Source organism: Nicotiana tabacum, chromosome 12 (assembly GCF_000715075.1).
Source record: "Nicotiana tabacum cultivar K326 chromosome 12, ASM71507v2, whole genome shotgun sequence".
Lineage (NCBI taxonomy): Eukaryota > Viridiplantae > Streptophyta > Magnoliopsida > Solanales > Solanaceae > Nicotiana > Nicotiana tabacum.
Window position 1 is genome coordinate 61,179,274 of NC_134091.1, and position 21,904 is coordinate 61,201,177.

A 21,904-nucleotide genomic window follows, 5' to 3' on the forward strand; every position below is an offset into this window, starting at 1 on the left:
TTAAATGGTTGGAAACCTTGGAAAATGACTTGTTTATTTTGTTGTTATTATGAATATATTATCTACATGTCAAACTTGTTGTTCGATTGTTGGGTTGTTTGAGCGTGAATTAGGTGATTAATAGGAGTTTGGAAGTCCTCTAATTGCACTTAGTATCATGCTCGACATGTTGTTAAGTTAACTAGTGAATGATAATGGGATTGAAGGGCGCTAAAGTGATTCAATTTGATCTTGTCGCTCGTCGTGATATGTTGATGACTTGTTAGTGAGATATTTTGTACCCTATTGTTAATGTTGTTATTATTGTATCTCTTTAGTTGTTGGGGTTGATGTGTGGATTTGGAGAAACTCAGTGTTATAGGGGAGATGCTGCCAAAATTTATATAGACAAGTTACTAACTCAGAAGATTCAAATTAAGTTCCTTCTTAGCATTAATCATTGACCTTGTTGTATAGTGTAGATTGAGTTGTATTGTGGATTGCTTGGAAAGTATTGAAGAGAGAAGGAGATTGAGGTATGTTAAGGCTAAGCATTTCCTTTATTTTGGCATGATCCCGTAACAACATGCGTTTGATAACGAGATATAAAGAGAAGTTTGTATTCCTAAACTTATGTACATTATCCTAGTCTCATAAGTTACAATATTCTCCCTTATCGGGACTTTATATTCAGTTAAGTATAATCTTCTTTAGTTAAGAGAGCAGAGGGTCTATATACATACAGCATTATAGTATTTTCACCACCACCGAGCTATAATCGATGGGCAGGCCCTTATTGGGTAACATGTGATCAGATGGTAAGTTATAAACCGGGCCTATTGTGGCCGAGTGCCTATGAGCGAGCCTAGAATGGTCGAGTTACTGAGCTTAATATGGCCGAGTGCTTATGAGCGAGCCTACTACGGCCGAGAGTTACACGTACTGAGCCTTATAGGGCCGGACACCTATTTTAATTATTATATTGAGAGAGTTGAGTCAGTATCAGTAGGTAAGCATATCTTTAGATCATCTTTGACTCCCAGTAACTTTCAGTTATTATATTATCAGTTCAGTTTTAACTTTCAGTTATTTTATTTCCTTACATACTCGGTACATTATTTTGTACTGACATCCCTTTTGCTAGGGATGCTTCATTTCATGCATGCAGGTCCCGATAGACAACCGGATAGACCTTCCCAGTAGACAAAGCCAAACATCATCTTGAATAGTAAGCTCCACTCCCCTAGGGTTACCAGGTCTAGACTTTGGAGTCTACTTTGTATATACAGGTTTGATGGGTAGGTCGAGGCCCTGTCCGACCATGATATAGTTTTGTCATCTCTAGAGGCTTGTAGACGAGTCTTGTATATTTTGTATGTTGGTATTTTGGCCTTTCCAGCCCTGTGTGTATGTTCAGTTTGGTATTGCTGGTTGTAGACGTTCATGGCAGCCTCATCAGCCTACACAGTAATATATATGATATTTTGGGTATGCCTACCCCTCGGATGAGATAGACGTTATTTTCAGATGATTCAGAATATGACCTCGTCGGCCTTGATTGGTATTGTCAGCTTGCAGGTAGGCCTCGTCGGCCTAAGTTGACGGCTACCCCTCCAAAGTTCATAGTTACAAAGTGGTATGCTCGGGCCGAGTATGGCACCGGGTGCCGGCCACTCCTCCCCGGGTTTGGGGCGTGACAATATCGAACAATGCTTACCCACTTACTATCAAAGATAGGAAATACAACACCTGCATCGAACCACTTAATCACTTTTTTTCTTACCACTTCTTTCATGATTTGGTTTAGGCAGCGTTGATGTTCCACGTTAGGCTTATGTCCTTACTCCATTAGTATTTTGTGCATATAGAATGTGGAGCCAATACCCTTTATATCAGACATTTTCCAACCAATGGCACGATTGTGCTCCATTAGCACTCTCAACACCTTTTCTTCCAGCAAGTTACACAAATGAGAAGAAACAATCACAGGTAAAGTGCTAGAACTTTCCAAATATGCATAATGAAGATGAGAGGGTAAGAATTTAAGTTCCTTTATTGGGGCCTACTCAATATAAGGTTTAGGTGGCAGACCACTCGGCCTATCCAGAGGCTCAAACTGGGGTGTTTCTCTAATGTATTCACATGATGCATCCAGAATGTGCATCATCTCCTCAACCTTTTCTTCAAATTCCATGTGGTTGAACAACATCAATGCCTTTTCTAGCACATCCTATTTAAATACACTTATCCCCAAGGTTGTTTCATTTACCTCCACTATAGAAATCATGGATAGGTCCTTGTAATGATGAAGCAACTAAATGGCTCAGTACACATTGAAGACTTCTTATTCGTTGTCCACCCTCATGATCATTTTACCCTCTCGAACTTTGATAATTGCATCTCGAGTGGTCAAACAAGGTCTTCCCAATATGATAGGAACTCGCTCATTAGCCTCATAGTCCAAGATTATAAAGTTTGATGGGAAGATAAACTTTCCAATCTGTGGCAATACATCCTCAATTACCCCCTCGAGATAAACATAATATCTATCAGCCAACTATAGCATCACGGTGGTGAGTCGCAAAGCTCCAAAACCTAATTGTTTGAACACTAATAATGTCATCAAATTTATACTTGCACCCAAATAACACAAATATCTATCCACATCAATCTCACAAATCCTCACGGGGATGGTAAAACTACCCGGATCCTTAAGCTTTTGTTGAAGCTTGTGTTGAATCCTGAAAGTGCACTTCTCAGTGAGTGGGACAGTTTCAAACTTAGTTAACCTCCTTTTATTTGCCACTATGTCCTTGATATATTTACAATATTTTGGGTCATCATGAATCATGTCCACCAAAGGGATTTTCAAATGTATCTGCTTCAGCATATCTAGAAATTTGTGAAACATGTGGTCATTATTCTTCTTTCTCAATCTTTGAGGAAAAGGGGGTGGTTCCCTTTTTGCTACATGCTCAGATTTGGCTATGTTTTTCTCATCCACCTCCGCGGGTTTTAGAACTCTTTCCTTTTCGAGCCCAGATGGATCCTTCTTATTCTTAGGTAGTTCTACCAATCCTCTCCCATTTCTCAAAGTAACTGCAATGACTTGAGGATTTTTCTCTATATCGCTTGGGAGAGCTCCAACAGGTCTAGTGTTTTGATTATTTGCCATCTGCCTAAATTTTCTCTCTATATTTTTGAACTATGTACGCAGCTGCTAATTGTCAGTCATTATCTTCTGGTTATCAAGCAAGAGCATTTTCATCATATCGGTCAACTTTTCTTTGCTTGTTGTATTGGTTTAGCTGGCTTGATTATAATTACCTTGAGGCATGTTGTTCTGATTTTCACCCCATGAGAAGTTAGGATGGTTCCACCAATTTGGATTGTATGTGTTACCATATTGACCGTTTTGATTCATCGGACCTCTAGTTTGTTGCCCCACATAGTAGATAGATTCGGGGTAGTGGGACATTGGTCACCTGTGTGGCCTTCCCCACAAAACTCACAATAAATTAGCATTTGTTGCGTATGCTGCACTGATTGCACTTGTGCTTGAGAGCACTTTGCAACCTGATTGGCTATCTTGGCTACATCGTTTCTAAATGCTGTGAAGGCATCTATTTCTATCATATTACAAGTTTTAGGCCTGATTGCTCTATTGATTCTCCTTATCCTTGCCAGTTCTAATCATTTAAAGTAAAGTTGTTCAGCGGCTAGGATTTTACCATATGGTTTTTCTGTGCACATACCTCCACAAGTGGAGTCCATGTACATCTTGGATGCTTCATCTAAACCCTCCACAAAATTTTGACCCAAAACTTCATCTGACTGACCATGGTATGGGCAATCTCTGGTAGTTTCTTAAAACATTCTCGAATCTTGGCAAAGAGTTTTACCTTTATTTTGTTGGAATCCACAAATCTGGCTCCTTAGTGATTTGTCTTTCGAGAGGGAAAGAATTCTATCAAGAATTTTCGTGCTAGATCATCCCGGGTTCTAATTGAATTTATAGGATTCTTTTGTAACCACTCATTTGCTTCCCCCAATAGTGAAAAGGAAAATAATGCCAGTCTAACGTAATCCGAAGAGAGATTTAGAAAGTTGTATGTATCTATGATCTCCAAAAATTTTGGATAGGCCTCTGTGGATCCTTATGTGGCAACCCCACATATTGACTTTGGGATTGTATCAGCTGCACCATGTATTGTTTTAGCTCAAAATGGCCGGTGATGGCTAGTTTGTTGATGGCTTGTGTCATATTTGCAAGGCTAGGCCTTGCAATTGCGACCACTGGTAGTTCATGATTGTCTGCCATCCTTACAGGGTGTGAAAGTTCAACAATTGCTTGTTGATTTTTGATTTCCTTTACTTGTACTGCCACCTTTGCTGCTTCATAAGCATCTTTGGCTAATTTTGTTGCTTTTTATTTTTGTGGAAGAGTCTCTCAGGTTCGTTCTCAAAGGGATCGAGCTTATCTATACCCTCGTCGTTCTTCCCTGACATTCACTTCACAAGTACTTGAGATAGATTAGGTAAATCAAACAAATAAAGAACTTGAACAGAAAAATTATAAAAATTAACTCAATTAAACAATTAATTGCTAAGTCCCTGGCAACGACACCAAGAACTTGTTGGTTCCCCAAGTACATGCAAGTATATGTGGCCGACAAGTAATTAAGTGACTCGAAGTCGCATGTTGAACCCACAGAAACTTAGAATAATTGTTAACTAAGCTAACTAAAGTCAATTTACTACAAAGTAATCAAACGCAATGGTTTTTTTATTAATCTACTATTGCAAAAACTAAACAAGTAATCAACTAAATTAACAAGAATGCAAAAGTTTGTTGTTGGATTTTACTCAGAGGATATGAAGATTTTAGGGTTGTGGTCGGTTTATCAATCCTATTGAGTTCATAATTACACCTTGTTAATCTTAATTATCTATGGTTGCTAGTTGATCGAATTGTTTATATAAATAGCATGTTGTAACAATACTATTTGTCTATCCATAATATATCAATGTTATATTCCTATGGTAGTGAATCTATCATGAACGAATAAAATACGGCACTCAACCAAGCAAGACTTTTAGGTATATTCCTATCCTAACTGCGAAATCATACCCCGAGGTACAGGTTCAGAAACAAGCCCTCTTTAATTCTACTCTAATCAAAACATGTTTTTTCCAAGCATAGCATAGATAGTAGGGTGAATCGGTAGCTACAACAATTCAAAAGTTAAAACTACAATTAAAGAAATAATCACGAGATGATAATTCGAACAAACAAAGATGTACTTAATAAACATCAATATTCATGTCAACCACAACCCTAAAAATAGAGTGCTTAGCCACTCATGTTCGTGGTAACAATTATCCAAGTATTTTGCATAAACAAATTTCAAAGAAAGGATGAAGGGATGAAGAACTTAATGATTTTCCCCTCAAAATTTGTTCCATATGGTGCATTTGTCTCCAAATATTGTCCAACCCTTCACTACTCACATTTAAGATGTATTTATAGGCTAGGGTCGGAGTCTCCAAGTCCAAAATTGAGTAGGAAACATTTAATTTGCAGACTGGGGGGTACTAGGTGCCTGACCTCGCGAGGCTAGGTCTGGGGCACTCTTGGAACCTTGTGAGGCCAGGCATGTCGCAAGCTTCTAGTGGCCTTAAGCCAGGCGTCACCTTGCCTGGCACCTGGTCTTGCATTTTTAACCTTTTAGTACTCTTTTCTTATATTTTTGTTACCCTTTTTTGCAACCTTCACTCATCTTTATATTCCAATGATCCTACACATAAAATAACTTGATTAAGCTCAAACGTCGCACATATTAATATCAAGACACCAAAATTTAAGGTAAGCAATACACTAAAAATATAAAATTATAGCAAAACATCAACTGTACAACCATGGTTCTCCAGCCAACACACTTGCAGTTCAACTTTTGAGGCACAAACAAACTTGAAAAATTTGGTCCAGCAATTCTGTCACCACCCAAAACCACCACTGGTCATGATGGTGCCTATTCCCCCTTGCTAGGCCAGCCATTCATAAAACAATAGCAAAAAATAATAATAATACTGGAATGAATGATTCTAAAAGTCGAATAAGCATAGATAAATACCAAACCAATACAACAAATCCCAAGAAAATATTAACACTGAGTCATGAGCTCTAACATAAGAACATAAGTTTATTAATACAAAATATTGTCTGATACAATAACAGTAATGAAAGGATAGAAGGAGATGCAAGGACTACGGTCAGGATGCAGCTCTACCTCGGGTCTACACAGCAACAACCATAACTCCAAATACTCAGGTGAGTCCAACTCATGGATCTGCACAAATAAGTGCAGAGTGTAGTATGAGTACAACTGACCCCATGTACTTAGTAATTATCATGACTAATCTCGGTGAGGTAGTGGCGAGAATGGTCAATGATACTCACTAATCAAACTTGTACAGTTCATGAATATATATGTACACATCAACAATACCGAAATCTAAACATAAGGTATATGTTAAACCAACTGTAAACATAGAGAAGATATGCTCAAACATCACAATCAAGCTAATAGTTCGACATATAGAGATGATATGCAAGAATCATATAGAGAAGATATGTAATGTGAATCACTTCATCGTTCAAATCAGCATATAGAGGAAATATGCACACAAGGCATGTATACGTCCAAAGAACTTGTATATAGAGAAAATACACAAAGATCAAATACTGATCAGTTTCTTTAATCTGTGTGTACGTTATCAAGGAGAAACATGAGAGGACAGCCTTAGGGGTATCCACACACTGCACGGAAAACTCATGTGCCATAAATATAACATCCGCATGGACAACTCACGTGCTCTCAATCCAGTCCACCGCAAGAAAACATATAGAGAACCACATGCATACAACAATGGATATAAAGTCACATATTCAAGGAATGAGAAAAACAACATGCTAAGGTGCATGCATGTGAAAAGTGTACAACTACAACTCAGATTTGGCGGGTACGCTATACAATAACAAGTACTATGTTCAAACAGGATATCAAGGCCTATACATGGCCTATTATGATTCAAGCAGTTCACATAGTCATACAAATGATTAAACATGAATCATAGAAAGAATACAGTCCAAAAAATGCATAATAGATGCCTAAAATCTAATTCGGTCGAAGTCATACATATCAACCACAAATATGTTGGTCATCTCGCATATACGTTATTTTTCACATATTCCAATTAGCCAAATAAGGTCATGCCCTAAGGTTTATTCCCTCACGACATTATTAGGCAAGATACTTACCGCAAACAAGCAAAATCAATACTGCGAGAATGCCTTTCCCTTAGAAACTCCTTCAACTGGCTCGAACCTAGCCAAAAGTAACTCAATAAAGCATCAATCTTTGATCAAATTCTCGAAAGTCAACAAAAATCAAATCCCCAAATTCACCCTCTTAAGTTATAAGAACCCCCCCCCCCCCCAAAAAAAATATTTACCTCAAATTTCCATATTTTAGGTGTTAATAATCTATGTATATTCTAAAAATAATTTTATGAATGAGTAGAAATCATTTAGCCCAAAGTCTTGTATGAAAATCTCCAAGCAATATTACCCTTCTCCAAGTCTAGTGTTCAAAATATTAGAGAATGACTAAAAATCCCAAAATCCTCACTTAAATGTACTACCCAGGTAAAGCCTTCGGGATCACAGTCCATAGCTTTGCGATCGCGAAACACAGCATGCCACTGCCCCACAATTACCTTATGCGAACACGACAAAAGTCACATGAAACTGACGTACAAGAAGTCCAACCTCTACGAATGTGAGGAACATTTGACGAATGTGAAGGCCAACGCGTCCCCCAGCCAGCTCTGCCTCTTCGTGAACGCTATTTAACCCATGTGAACGCGAAGGCCATCCTCACGAAACTATTCGATCATGCCCTGCCATCTATGAACGCGAAGGGAAATAACTCCCAGCACCAAAATACACTCCACAGTCGTGATATTACCTCCGTGATCACGATATTACCTCCGCGATCGCGCTGAAAAACCTGACACCAGCAAAATCTACAATACCACAAATGCTCCGGATGGTCCGAAACCTCACCCGGGGCCCCGCACAAAAAACCAACAAGTTCATAAATACTACTCAGACCTATCCAAAGCTTCCAAACACATAAAATAATATCACATCTACGAATCGAGGATCAAATCACTAGTTGTGCGTTTCTTAAGTTCAAGAACTTCCAATCTTCCAACAAAGCATTCGATTCAAGACTAAATAATTCAGATCACAACCAAACTTTGCACACAAGTTTCAAACAACAAAATGAACCTATTCGAAGTTACGGAACAACAATCTGAATTTGATATCATCAAAATCAACTCCTAATCAAACTTATGAACTCTCCAAACCTTCAAATTACCAACTTTCAGCAAACAAGTTAAAAATCTTCTAGAAACTTCCAAATCTAAATCCGAACATATTCCTAGGTATCAAATCAAAATACAGACCTATTGGAACCATCAAATCACCAATTCAAGGTCATTTACACAAAAATCAAACCTTGATAAACCCTTCCAAATTCAGGTTTCCAAAATAAAACTAAGTATTCCAACTCACTCCTGAACCCCATGAAGGCCAAACCACCCATCCCTTCAAGTCAAAAAATATCAAATACATACGGAAATCATTGAATAGAGGAACGGGGTGCAAATACACTAAACGACCAGCTGGATTGTTATATTCTCTCCCTCTTAAACAAATATTCATCCTCGAAGGGGTTTAGAAATATACCTGAACTGCTGAAAAGATGTGGATATCTACTCTACATATATGACTCGATCTCCCAATTAGCCTCCTCGACCGGTGGACCTCTCATTGAACCTTTACCGATGCAATATCTTTAGATCTCAGCTTCTGAAACTGTCTATCCAAAATAACTATGGGTTCCTCCTTATAAGCCAGATTCTCATCTAACTGCACCATAATAAAGTCCAATATATAAGACTTATCTTCATGATACTTCTAAAACATAAAAACATGAAACATCGGGTGAACTCTCGAAAGACTAGGAGGAAAAGCAAGTCTATAAGAAACCTCGCCAACTCTCTCGAACACCTCAAATGGACCAATAAATCTCAGGCTCAACTTTTCTTTATTCCCAAACCTCATCACGCCTTAATAGGTGAAACTCTAAGAATGTACTTCTCACCTTCCATAAATGCCACATCACAAACCTTCTAGTTTGCATAACCCTTCTATATGGACTAAGCTGTGTGAAGCCTCTCCTGGATCAACTTCACTTTTTCCAAAGAATTACAGAACGAATCTATCCCCAACAACATAGCCTCCCCATGCTCAAACCAACCAATTGGAGAACGACATTGCCTCCCATATAAGGACTCATACGGAGCCATCTCGATACTAGAATGGTAGTTGTTATTGTGAGAAAACTCCGTTGATGGTAGAAACTGATCCCACTAGCCTCCAAAATCAATAACTCATGACCTTAGCATATCCTCAAGTATCTAAATGCTCCGCTCGAGCTGCCCATCCATCTAAGGGTGAAATAGAGTGTTGAGCTCTACCCGTGCGCCCAACTCACTCTGAACTGCCCTCCAAAAGTGTGATGTAAATTGAGTGTTGGGGTCTTAGGTGATAGAGATAGGTACACCATGCAAGCGAACAATCTCTCTAATGTAGATCTGAGCCAACTTCTCCGAAGTGTAAGAAGTAATAATAAAATAAAATGCACAGACTTGGTCAACCGATCAACAATGACCCAAATGGCACAAACTTCCCCAAAGTTTGTGGCATACCTACCGCAAAGTTCACAGTAATGTGCTTCCACTTCCACTCCGGTATATCAATATTCTTGTAATGACCTAACCGGTTATTTTGAGCATTTACATTTCATTCAGTGGTTTGAGGTCTTGAGAAGCTTTATATGATGTACTATGACTTGCGTGTTTTGATCGGTTTAGGTTTTCAAATAGTTCTGAATTGATTTAGAAAAATGATTCTCCAGTTAGAAGCATTAAGTTGGAAGTGTTGACCAAGTTTGACTTTTATAAATTTGACCTCAGATCGGAGTTTTGATTGTTCTGTGAGGTCCGGATGGTGATTTTGTACTTGGGCGTACGCCCAGATTCGTATTTGGATATTTCTAGAATGTTTGGCTTGAATTGGCAAAGGTTGGCAATTCAAAGGTTTGGAAAGTTCATCTATTTGATCGAGAGTTGACTTTGAGGATATCAGGTTCGGATTATTATTTCGGAAGTTGGAATATGATCGTTTTTTCATTTGGGACTTATGTGCAAAGTTTAGTTGGATTGCGTGTTAGTTAGGCTTGAATCGGATGCTTGGTTCAAATTTGAAATTTATGAACTTAAGAGATTGATCTTGATCGGCGATTCGTGGTTTTGATATTTTTTGGCCTGATTTGAGGCCTCGAGTAGGTCCATTTTATTCTTTGAGACTTATTGGTATGCTCAGGTGGGGTCTCGAGGGGCTCGGGTAGGTTTTGGACCACCGGAAGGTTGTTGAGTTTGGCTGAAGGTTGGGAGGCCTAGTGCAATCGCACCTATGAAGAGAGGTGTGCAAATGCGATGGCGCATCTGTGGCATTTGGTGCATAGAATACGGAGATGGTTCACAGAAATGGAAGCACATATGCATTTGGGGGTCCGCATATGCGATGTTAGCGGAGGCTGGGTGTGTGCGCATATGTGAAGGTAGGGTATGTCCGCATATGCGGTTGATCGGGGCTTAAGTTATTCCCGCATATGCGATGGTATTTCAGCAGTTGTGGTACCGCAGAAGCGGGATTGGGTTCGCATATGCAAAAATGCTGGGTAGAACATTTATATTCGAGGGTTGAGTTATTTTATCACATTTTGAGTTTGGGAGCTCGGATTTGGGCGATATTGGAGGGGATTTTCACGATTTGGATTGGGGTAAGTATTTTATACTCGGATTTGATTATTATACATAAACCATTTTTGATTTTGGCATTTGATTGATGAATCTAAAAGAGAAATTGGGGGTTTTGTCAAAACTTTTCTAAAGTGAATAATTGGATTTTGAACATTGATTCGAAGTCAGATTTAGATAAAACTAGGATGGTTGGACTCGTATTCAAATGCGTTGTCAGAATTTGTAGATTTTTTCATGTTCTGAGGTGCGGGCTCGAATTGACTTTGATTAAAGATTTGACCTTTATCGTTTGGATTTGATTCCTATGGCATTATTTTATGTTTTTAAGTTGTTATTGGCTAGATTCAAGCCACTCGAAGGTCGATTCACGCAGGAAGGCATTTTTAGAGTATGGATTTGGCTTTTTTGAGGTAAGTAACATATCTAAACTTGGATTTGAGGGTATTTTTTCGCTGGCTATAGTATTTGTTATGTGTTAGGGTGACGTATGTGTGAGGTGACGAGCGTATATGCGTGCACCATGATTTCTCATGATCCGGGTAGCTCTTAGGCTATTATTGTCTTCTTTATCTATCATGCTCCTTTGATACCATGTTTTCTCCATTTATATGACTACGTGAGTTACTAGAAATTATGTCTAGGCTATCTGCTTAATTGTTTGAGACATGATAGGACTATTTTGCTATGTTGAGCTATTTTCCTTAGCCGTAGTCATATTGTTCAGTCATGAAAATTATATCTGTGTATTATATGTCTGTCTCTGTGCACTTTTGATATGTATCTCACATGTTATTAGTGTCCTTGTAAGTGACACGAGCTTGAGTTGAATTATTGGCATGTTGTTATTTTGTGTTGTATATTGGATTATGTTTCTAGACTTGAGCGGATTGATGACTGATGTTGGCCATAGAGTTGCGTTGATTGATAGTTAGGCGACGCTTGTGTTGAGACACCGCATTGGGCTGAGAGATATTATTATTGAGGTGACACGTATGCCAGTCCCCAAATTGGGATAAGTGGTACTGTCTAGGGGCGATGCGTGCACCCGGCCCAATGTTGGGCTATATGATATTGATTGTTGGATTATATCTCATCAGCTTTTGGGCAAGGATCCGCCCTTCCGGAGTCTAGTATTCACGGTGAGCGCATGCACAGGGTCATATATGTGCTTTGGTCAAGCACCCGTACAGTGTTGAGTGTTGTTGTGTGTGTGATGGTGAGGGATACTTGTGCCAGGCACCGTGAGCGTACTAAGTGTGAGTATACTTGATGGATTCGCTATGACTTTATTGACTTGACATGTATATTTAACATATAGGCATAGAGATATATTTCTGTCATGCTAGATGGTAATATGACGTTATTGACTTGACATGTATGTTTGACATGTAGGCATAGAAATGTATTTTCCTCATGCTAGACGGTAAAGAAAATGTCTTACCTGTTGGTGAAAGTTGGAAACCACAGTTTTCTTGATAAATTCATATTTTAGTGATTTCGGTGGTAAGATTGGGGCTTTGACTGCTCTACTCGAAAAGCATGTCTAATTTTCCGTATTTGTGCATGAGTAGAACATGATATCTCTTGAGTTGTTCTTTTTTACTGTCATCATAATATCATGTGTTGTTATTGATTATTGGTGTTGGACACCGTCCTTTTTCTGAGCTCGTCGCTGCTTTCAGCCTGAGGTTAAGTTTTTTACTTATTGAGTATATGGGGTTGGTTGTACTCATACTACACTTCTGTACCTTGCATGCATATCTTGGAGTTGATGTTGTTGTGTATGGCGAGAGCTGGCATTGAAGGTGTACCTGCTTTCCGGACATAGCTACCACTTGTACTTGGTAGTTTTAGATTCGTATTTTGTTTATGTATATTCCAAACAGATATTGTATTTATTTTCATATCAGCTTTGTAAATCTAAGTCGCAGTGGCTCATGACTTGTACTACCAATCCTTGGGTTATTGTATAGAAATTCAGTTATTACCCTTATTGATTTCTTATTATATTCATTAGAGTTGGGTTGACTATTGCTTGGCTTACCTAGCGGGTTGGGTTAGGTGCCATCACGACTAGGTGAATTTTGGGTCGTGACACTTCTAAAGAAAACCACACGGTTTTTGATGATCATACTTGACCTGTTGACAGTTCAAACACCGTGAAACATACCCGACAATATCCTTCTTTATCCTTCTCGATCAATAATGCTGCTTCAAATCATGATACATCTTCGTAGCACCTGGATGAATAGAATACCGCAAACTATGAGCATCCTCAAGAATCAACTCTCTCAAACCATCAATATAGGAACACAAATCCGACCCTGAAGTCGCAATACACCATCATCACCAATAGCCACCTCCTTCGCAATATTGTGTCCTTAAGGACAAGCAAATGGGGATCATCATACTGACGAGCCTTAATTCACTCAAACATGGACGACTGCACAACAACACAAGCAAGAACTCTAACAGGCTTATAAATATCCAATCTCACCAATCTATTGGCCAACGTCTGAACATCCATAGCTAAAGGCCTCTCCATCGCTGGAATAAATGCCAAACTCCTCATACTCTCCGCCTTTCCATCAAGGCGTATGCTACCACATTAGCCTTTCCCGGAAGATACAAGATAGTGATATCATAATTCTTTAACAACTCCAACCACCTCTGTTGCCTTAAATTCAAATTCTTTTGCTTGAACAAATGCTGAAGACTACTATGATCGGTGTAAATGTCACATTACATAAAGTAATGCCTCCAAATCTTGGGTGCATGCACAATATCTGCTAACTCCAAATCATGGACCGATAGTTCTTCTCATGAGGCTTCAAATGGCGTGACACATAGGCAATCACCCTTCCGTCCTGCATCAACATACACCCAAGGAAACCCGCGAAGCATCACAATAAACCATATACAACCCCAATCCAAAGGGCAATACCAAAACTGGAGTTGTAGTCAAAACAGTCTTGGGCTTCTGAAAGCACTTCTTAACCTCGTCATACCATCTGAATGGAGCACCTTTCTGAGTCAACTTGGTCAATAGAGCTGCAATATACGAGAACCCCTCCATAAAGTGACGATAGTACCCATCCAAACCCAAGAAGATCCCAATCTCCATAGCGGTAAAAGGTCCGGGCTAACTCTGAACTACCTCAATCTTCTTCGGATCCACCTTGATCCCATCACTAGGCACCATGTGGACCAAGAATGCTACTGAATCCAACCAAAACTCACACTTGGAGAACTTAGTGTACAACTTCTTCTCCCTCAAAATCTGAAGCACAATCCTCAAATGATGTTTGTGCTCCTAACTACTACGGGAATATACCAAGATATCATCAATGAACACAATAACAAAAGAATCCAAATAAGGCTGGAACACATTATTCATCAAGTGCATGAAAGTTGTTGGGGCATTAGTCAAGCTAAAAGACATCACCAAGAACTCATAATGTCCATAACGAGTCCTGAAAGCTATCTTAGGAATGTATGAAGCCCTAATTTTCAATAGATGATACACCGATCTCAAGTCAATCTTCGAGAACACCCTAAAGATGATCATGGATACTTGGTCATGATGGTAACCCTTTTCAACTTCTTATAATCAATACACATTCTCATAAAATCATCTTTCTTCATCACAAATAATACAGGTGCACCCTAAGGTGAAACACCCGGCCTAATAAAATGTCACGACCCAAAACTTTAACCTGTCGTGACGGCGCCTAACACATTCACTGGGCAAGCCAACAATCACATAACAACTAAGCATTTGAATTAAAACATGACTTAATAAACTCAACTGCGGAAAATCTCATAAATATCTGATAAAACAACTGTAACTCCACTACGACTATCCCAAAACCTGGTGTCAACGAGTACATGAGCACTACAACATCTCAACATAAATAAAAATCTAACTCTAGTACAAATGTCTGAATATTAGAAAATAAAAGGAAGGAGAATCAAGGTCTACAGGCGTCATAGCAGCTACCTCAAAGTCTCCGAGCAGGTACTAGCACCAATCTAGCAATCACAGAACTAACCTTAGGCTGAAAGCTGCACACAAAGTGCAGAGTGTAGTATGAGTACAACCGACCTAATGTACTCAATAAGTAACACGACTAACTTTGGGCTGAAAGCAGTGACGAGCTTAGAAGGATACAATCAGAACCAAAATAATGACAACACAGATATAACAAAGGGAATGACAGTAATAACTCAAATAACCTTCCATATTCAGCTTGTTCGCAGTACAGAAATTTAGGCATGCTTTCAAGTTCACAATTTAAGGCTAACACTCATAAGAACCTGTCAAGTATAGCTAGCATGAGGAATGGTACAACTTTATGCCTACATGTCAAATATACATGTCAAAAGTAAGGTATAACGATGATATTTCCAGGTACTCACACTCTCGGAGTGCTCAATCTATCTATCTCAAAATCCCACTCATCACACACAATCACTCAGCACTGTACGGGTGCCCCTCACCAAAGCATGTGTATATAAATAATTGTTGCGCTCACTTCTAGTATGTCAGACTCCGGAGGGGCGGATCCCGCCCAAGCGCTAATATAAAGCCTATAAGGTCTGTTGTGGTATGCAGACCGATCCATAACAATAGATAAGACAATAAGGCCTACTGCGGCATGCAGCCCAATCCACAATAACACTCTCAACTCGGCTCTCAGGCCCAACTCAGTCATCAATCTCTCAAGTCTCAAGGGCTCACAATCTCATAATACTCAGCCCAAACAATAAGAACATGTAATGTAATAGTAAATGATAACGGAGACTGAGATATGATATGCAAATGAAGTATCATGACTGAGCACATAATTGCAGTCAAAGCAGATAACTCAAAACAACATAAATAACCTCACTAGGCCTCAAAAAAATAAGCACATAGCCTAAGCATGTTTCTAACATGAATTACAGTTCATTGACTCTAACAAGTAAAGATTTTGCGGATAGAACAAGACTTGATAACAACACAACACGAACTTAATCGAAGCCTCAAATCACATCAAACAACATCAAAAATACGAATCGCACCCCAATTCAAGCCTAACAAAACTAATGAATTTTCAACTTTTAAATTCAATGTCGAAACCTATCAAACCAACTCCGATTGACCTCAAATTTTGCACACAAGTCATATATGAGACAATGGACCTACTCCAACTCCCGAAACCAAAAATACCAGCATTTTATCAACAAATACAACTCTCGATCAAACTTCTCATCGTTCCAAACTTTCAACTTTCCAACTTCCGCCAATTAAAGCCAAAATGACCTACGGACCTCCAAATCAATAGCTAAACATACTCCTAAATCCAAAATCACCATATAAATATATCAAAACCATCAACACTCCATTCCAGAGCCGTTTACACATAAGTTAACATCCAGTCAACTCTTTCAACTTAAGCTCCCAACCTTGGGACTAAGTGTCCCAATTCATTCTGAAATATCCCCGGAACCAAACCAACTACCCCGGAAAGTCACATAACTACAAAGGAACATAGAATAAGCAATAAATGGGGAAACGAGGCTACAATACTCAAAACGACCGATCGGATCGTTACATTCTCCCTCTCTTAAACAAACGTTTATCTTCGAATAGGTCTAGAATCATACTAAGAGTCTCAAATAAGTGTGTATATCTGCTCTGTATCTCCCGCTCGGTCTCCCAAGTAGCCTCCTTGACTAGTGGCCTCTCCACTGAACGTTCACTGAAGTTATATTCTTTGATTCAACTTTCGAACCTGCCAATCCAAAATGGCCACCGGCTTCACATCATAAGTCAAATCTCTATCTAACTGAATCGTCTAAAATCTAAAACATGAGGCGGATCACCGTAATACTTCTGGAGCATGGAAACATGAAACACTGGGTGAACACCCGATAGACTAGGTGGCAATGCCAGCTTGTAGGCCATCTCTCCAATCCTCTCAAGCACCTCAAAAGGGCCAATATACCAAGGGTTCAACTACCCCTTCTTTCCAAACCAGATCTATGCCCAACAACCTAGCCTCCCCCGGCTCAAACCAACCAACTGGAGAATGACACGGCCTCCCAGATAAGGCCTCATAAGGAGCCATCTGAATACTCGATTGGTAGTTGTTGTTATACGCAAACTCTACAAGTGGTAGAAACTGATCCCAAGAATCCCCAAAATCCATAACACAAGCGCGTAGCATATCCTCCAAAATATGAATGGTGCACTCGGACTGTCCGTCCGTCTAGGGGTGGAATATTATTCTCAACTCAACCTGTGTGCCCAACTCTTACTGCACCGCTCTCCAAAATTACGATGTGAAATGTGTGCCCCGATCCGAAATAGTGGATATCGGCACACTGTGGAGATGAACAATCTCACGAATATAGATCTCAGTCACATGCTCTAAAGAATAAGTAGTCACAACTGGAATGAAATGTGCGGACTTAGTCAACCGGTCCACAATCACCCAGATAGCATCGAATTTCTTCAAAGTCCATGGGAGACCAACAACGAAGTCTATGGTAACACGCTCCCATTTCCACTCAAGAATCTTAAGCCTCTGAAGCAAGCTACCCGACCTCTAATGCTCGTACTTTACCTGATGATAGCTCAAGCACCAAGCCACATACTCCACTATATCTTTCTTCATTCTCCTCCACTAATAGTGTTGCCTCAAATCCTGATACATCTTGGCAGCACCCGGATAAATGGAATACCATGAACTGTGGGCCTCCTCAGGAATCAACTCATGTAACCCATCCATATTAGGCACACAAACCTGACCCTGCATCCGCAACACACCATCATCTCCAATAGAAACCTCCTTGGCATCACCGTGTCCTCAAGGACAAGTAAACGGGAGTCGTCATACTAACGCCCTTTGATGCGCTCAAATAAAGAAGACCGAGAAACCACATAAGCTAGAACCCGACTAGGCTCCGAAACATCTAACTCACGAACTGATTGGCCAAGGTCTTAACATCTTATGCTACCGGTATCTCACCAACTGGAATACAAGCAATGTTACCCATACTCATAGCCTTTTTACTCAAGGCATCAGCCACTATTTTGGCTTTCCAAGGATGATACAAAATGGTGATATCATAGTCTTTTAACAGCTCTAACCATCTCCGCTGCCTCAAATTTAGATACTTTTGCTTAAACAAGTGTTGCAGACTTCGATGATCTAAAATATACCTCATAGGACAAGCCGGAGAGATAATGCCTCCAAATCTTCAATGCATGAAAAATGGTTGCCAACTCTAAATCATGAACGGGGTAGTTCTTCTCATGGGGCTTCAATTGGCGTGAAGCATAAGCAATCACCCTAACCTCCACCATCAAGACACACCCGATACCAATTCGATAAGCATCACAATAAACCGTTTATGAACTCGATGCTGAAGGCAAAACTAGAACTGGAGCTGTGATCAAGGCAGTCTTGAGCTTATGAAAACTCTCCTCACACTCATCATACCACCTGAATGGGGCACCCTTCTGGGTCAATCTAGTTAAAGGTGCAGCAATGGACGAGAAGCCCTCCACAAAACGGTGATAATATTCATCCAAACCAAGGAAACTCTGGATCTTCGTAGTTGAAGACGATCTGAGACAACTCTGGACAACCTCAATCTTCTTCGAATCCACCTTGATCCCCTCACTAGACACCACGTGCCCCAAGAACGCCACAGAATTAAGCCAAAACTCACACTTGGAGAATTTAGCATAAAATTTCTTCTCCCTCAACATCAGGAGTACAATCCTAAGATGCTACGCATGCTCTTCCTGGATGCATGAGTACACCAGTATATCATCAATGAATACTATGACAAAAGAATCAAGATATGAATGGAATACATCATTCATCATATGCATAAATGTTGTTAGGCATTGTTTAGCCCAAACGACATCACAAGGAACTCGTAGCGGCCATAGCAGGTCCTGAATGTCGTCTTCAGAATATGGGAATCCTGAATCTTCAACTGGTGATACCCACACCTCAAATCAATATTAGAGAACACGCTCGCACCCTGAAGCTGGTCAAATAAGTCATCAATGTGCGGTAGTGGGTACTTGTTCTTAATTGTAACTTTGTTCAAAAAGTTGAATAATCAATGCACATCCGGATAGTACCATCCTTCTTCTTCACAAACAGAACTGGTGCACCCCAAGGTGACATACTGAGCCTAATAAATCCCTTATCAAGAAACTCCTAAAGTTGTTCTTTATATTCCTTCAACTCTGATGGCGCCATACGATACGGAGGAATAGAGATAGACTAAGTGTTCGGCACCAAGTCAATACCAAAATCAATGTCTTGTCGGGTGGCATTCCCGGAAGGTCTACAGGAAACAGATTCAATGGTAGGGGTACCATCACCAACATCCCTCACAAAGGCTAAATATGCCAGACGTCCCTTCCCAACTATCTGTTGAGCCTTCACATATAAAATCACTCTACTAGGAACATAGTTCAAAGTACCTCTCCACTCAATCCTAGGCAATCCCGACATCGCCAACATCATGGTCTTAGTGTGGCAATCCAGAATAGCATGACATGGTGACAACCAATCCATGCCTAGAATCACATCAAAATAAACCATACTAAGCAGTAAAAGATCAACCCTCGTCTCTAATCCCCCAATAGTCACCACACATGACCGATACACACAGTCCATAATAATAGAATCACTCACCAGCGTAGATACATGAACAGGCGTAACTAAGAAATCATGGGGCATATCCAAATAACGAGCAAAGTGCGACGATACATAGGAATAAGTGGAACCAGGGTCAAATAATACGGAAGCATCCATGTGGCACACTGAAACAATACATGTGATCACTACGTCTAAAGGAACTGCCTCTGGCCTGATGGAAAAAACATAGTATAGATCTTTACCACCACGTGATCGACCTCCCCCTCAAGGGCGACCTCGAGCTGCCTGAGTACCACCCCGAGCTGGCTGAGCAGGTGGTGAAGTAACTGGTGTGGAAGTCATAGCCTGACCCCCTATTGAACTGGACCTCCCATAAGATGGGGACAATAACTCCTCACATGCCCCAATTCTCCACACTCAAAGCAACCGCGATCCGACAATAGCGGTGGGGACTGAATCAGACCCCGAGAACCAGAATAACCATTAGAAGAACCTGGTATAAACAAATCCTTAACTGATGGAGCACGGGATGAACTTTGAGCTGGGAGGTCACTGAAAGATGACTGACCCGGACGAGCACTATATGAACCAAGGCTAGCTGATGCACCATGATGAACCGGACAACCCATCTGAGCGGGCCTATAAGGACGACCCCTACAGTAATGGGACTGCCCTCCAGATGAGGCACTGCTAAAACCACTAGAATGATGAGGCCTCTTAGGCTCCCTCTCCTCGCGCTCCTGACTGTGAACTAACTCTAGGTATCTAGCAATATCAACCACCTCGTCAAACCCGAGTCATGACAAAACGTAGTCTATAGTTTAGGCCATCAATGAACCTCCTAATCCCCTCCCTCTCATTGAGAACCAACCATACTGCGTGACGATCCAACTCTGAAAATCGCATCTCATACTGAGTCACTAACATACCCTCCTGGCGTAGCTGCTCAAATAGTCTACGCAACTCCTCTCTACGAGTCTATGGAACAAACTTCTCTAAGAAGAGAACTGAGAACTCATGCCACGTAAGTGGTGCAGCGCCAGCTAGCCTGCTCACCTCATAGACCTCCCACCATCTATAGGCTGCCCTTGTCAGCTGAAAAGTAGTAAATGAAACTCTACTAGTCTCAAAAATACTTGTTGTGTGAAGGATCTGCTGACACCTATCTAAAATCCCGAGCATCCTCTGACTCGGCCCCACTGAACTCTGGAGGCTTGAGCCTCCCAAAACGCTCTAGTCCCTTCTGCTCCTTATCACTCATAGATAGGCTAGCCTAGGCCTAAGCAGCTACAACCGATTGGGCTATTAGAACCCCCAGTGTCTGGAGTCCCTGATCTACCTGCTCTGGAGTGCGGGCGGCGGGAGTCTAAGCACCTCCTCTAGCCTGAGAAGTGGATAGTGCAGCCGGAACCCAAACCTCCTGGGCAAGGCTCGTGCAAATAGTCAAAATTTGGGTCAAAGCCTCTTGAAGGCCTGGAATCACAATGGGCACAGCTGGTGCTTGAGCTGGTCCCGTCGGCTCAACAATATCTGGTATCTGCTCCTTAGCTGGAGCAACCGGTGGCTCCACGGATGCTGCTCTAGCTGTAGTATGAGTTGCACCTCGGCCTCTACCGCGGCCCGGCCTCTCATGGTCCTAGCTGGTGTTACTGGTGGCCGTATGCCTGATTTGGTCGCACATGTCCTCACCATCTGTGAGAGAATAGAAGAATAGGAATTTAGTTTCCATAATCAACAAATATGCACGACAAGAGTACAAGAAAGTAAAGTTTCCTAAGGGTTCGGTAGCCTCTCGAAGCTAAGTATAGACGTCTCCTTACCGATTCACAAGACTCTACTAAACCTGGCCATGACTCATGAGACCTAAGTAACCTAGTGCTCTAATATTAACTTGTCACAACCCAAAACCCCAACCTGTCGTGACGGCGCCTAACACATTGACTAGGCAAGCCGACAATTACATAACAATTAAGCATTTGAGTTAAAACATGATTTAATAAGCTCAACAGTGGAAAATCTCATAAATATATGATAAAACAATTGTAACTCTACTACGACCATCTCAAAACCTGGTGTCAATGAGTACATGAGCACTACAACATCTTAACATAAATCAAACTCTAGTACAACTGTCTAAATAGTAGAACAGTACAATAACATACCAGTATTATCACACACTGTGAGGTCTGGGGAGGGTAGTGTGTACGCAGACCTTACACCTACCTTGTAAGGATAGAAAGATTATTTCCAATAGACCCTCGGCTCAGGAAAGAATAAGCACCACATTAATAAAA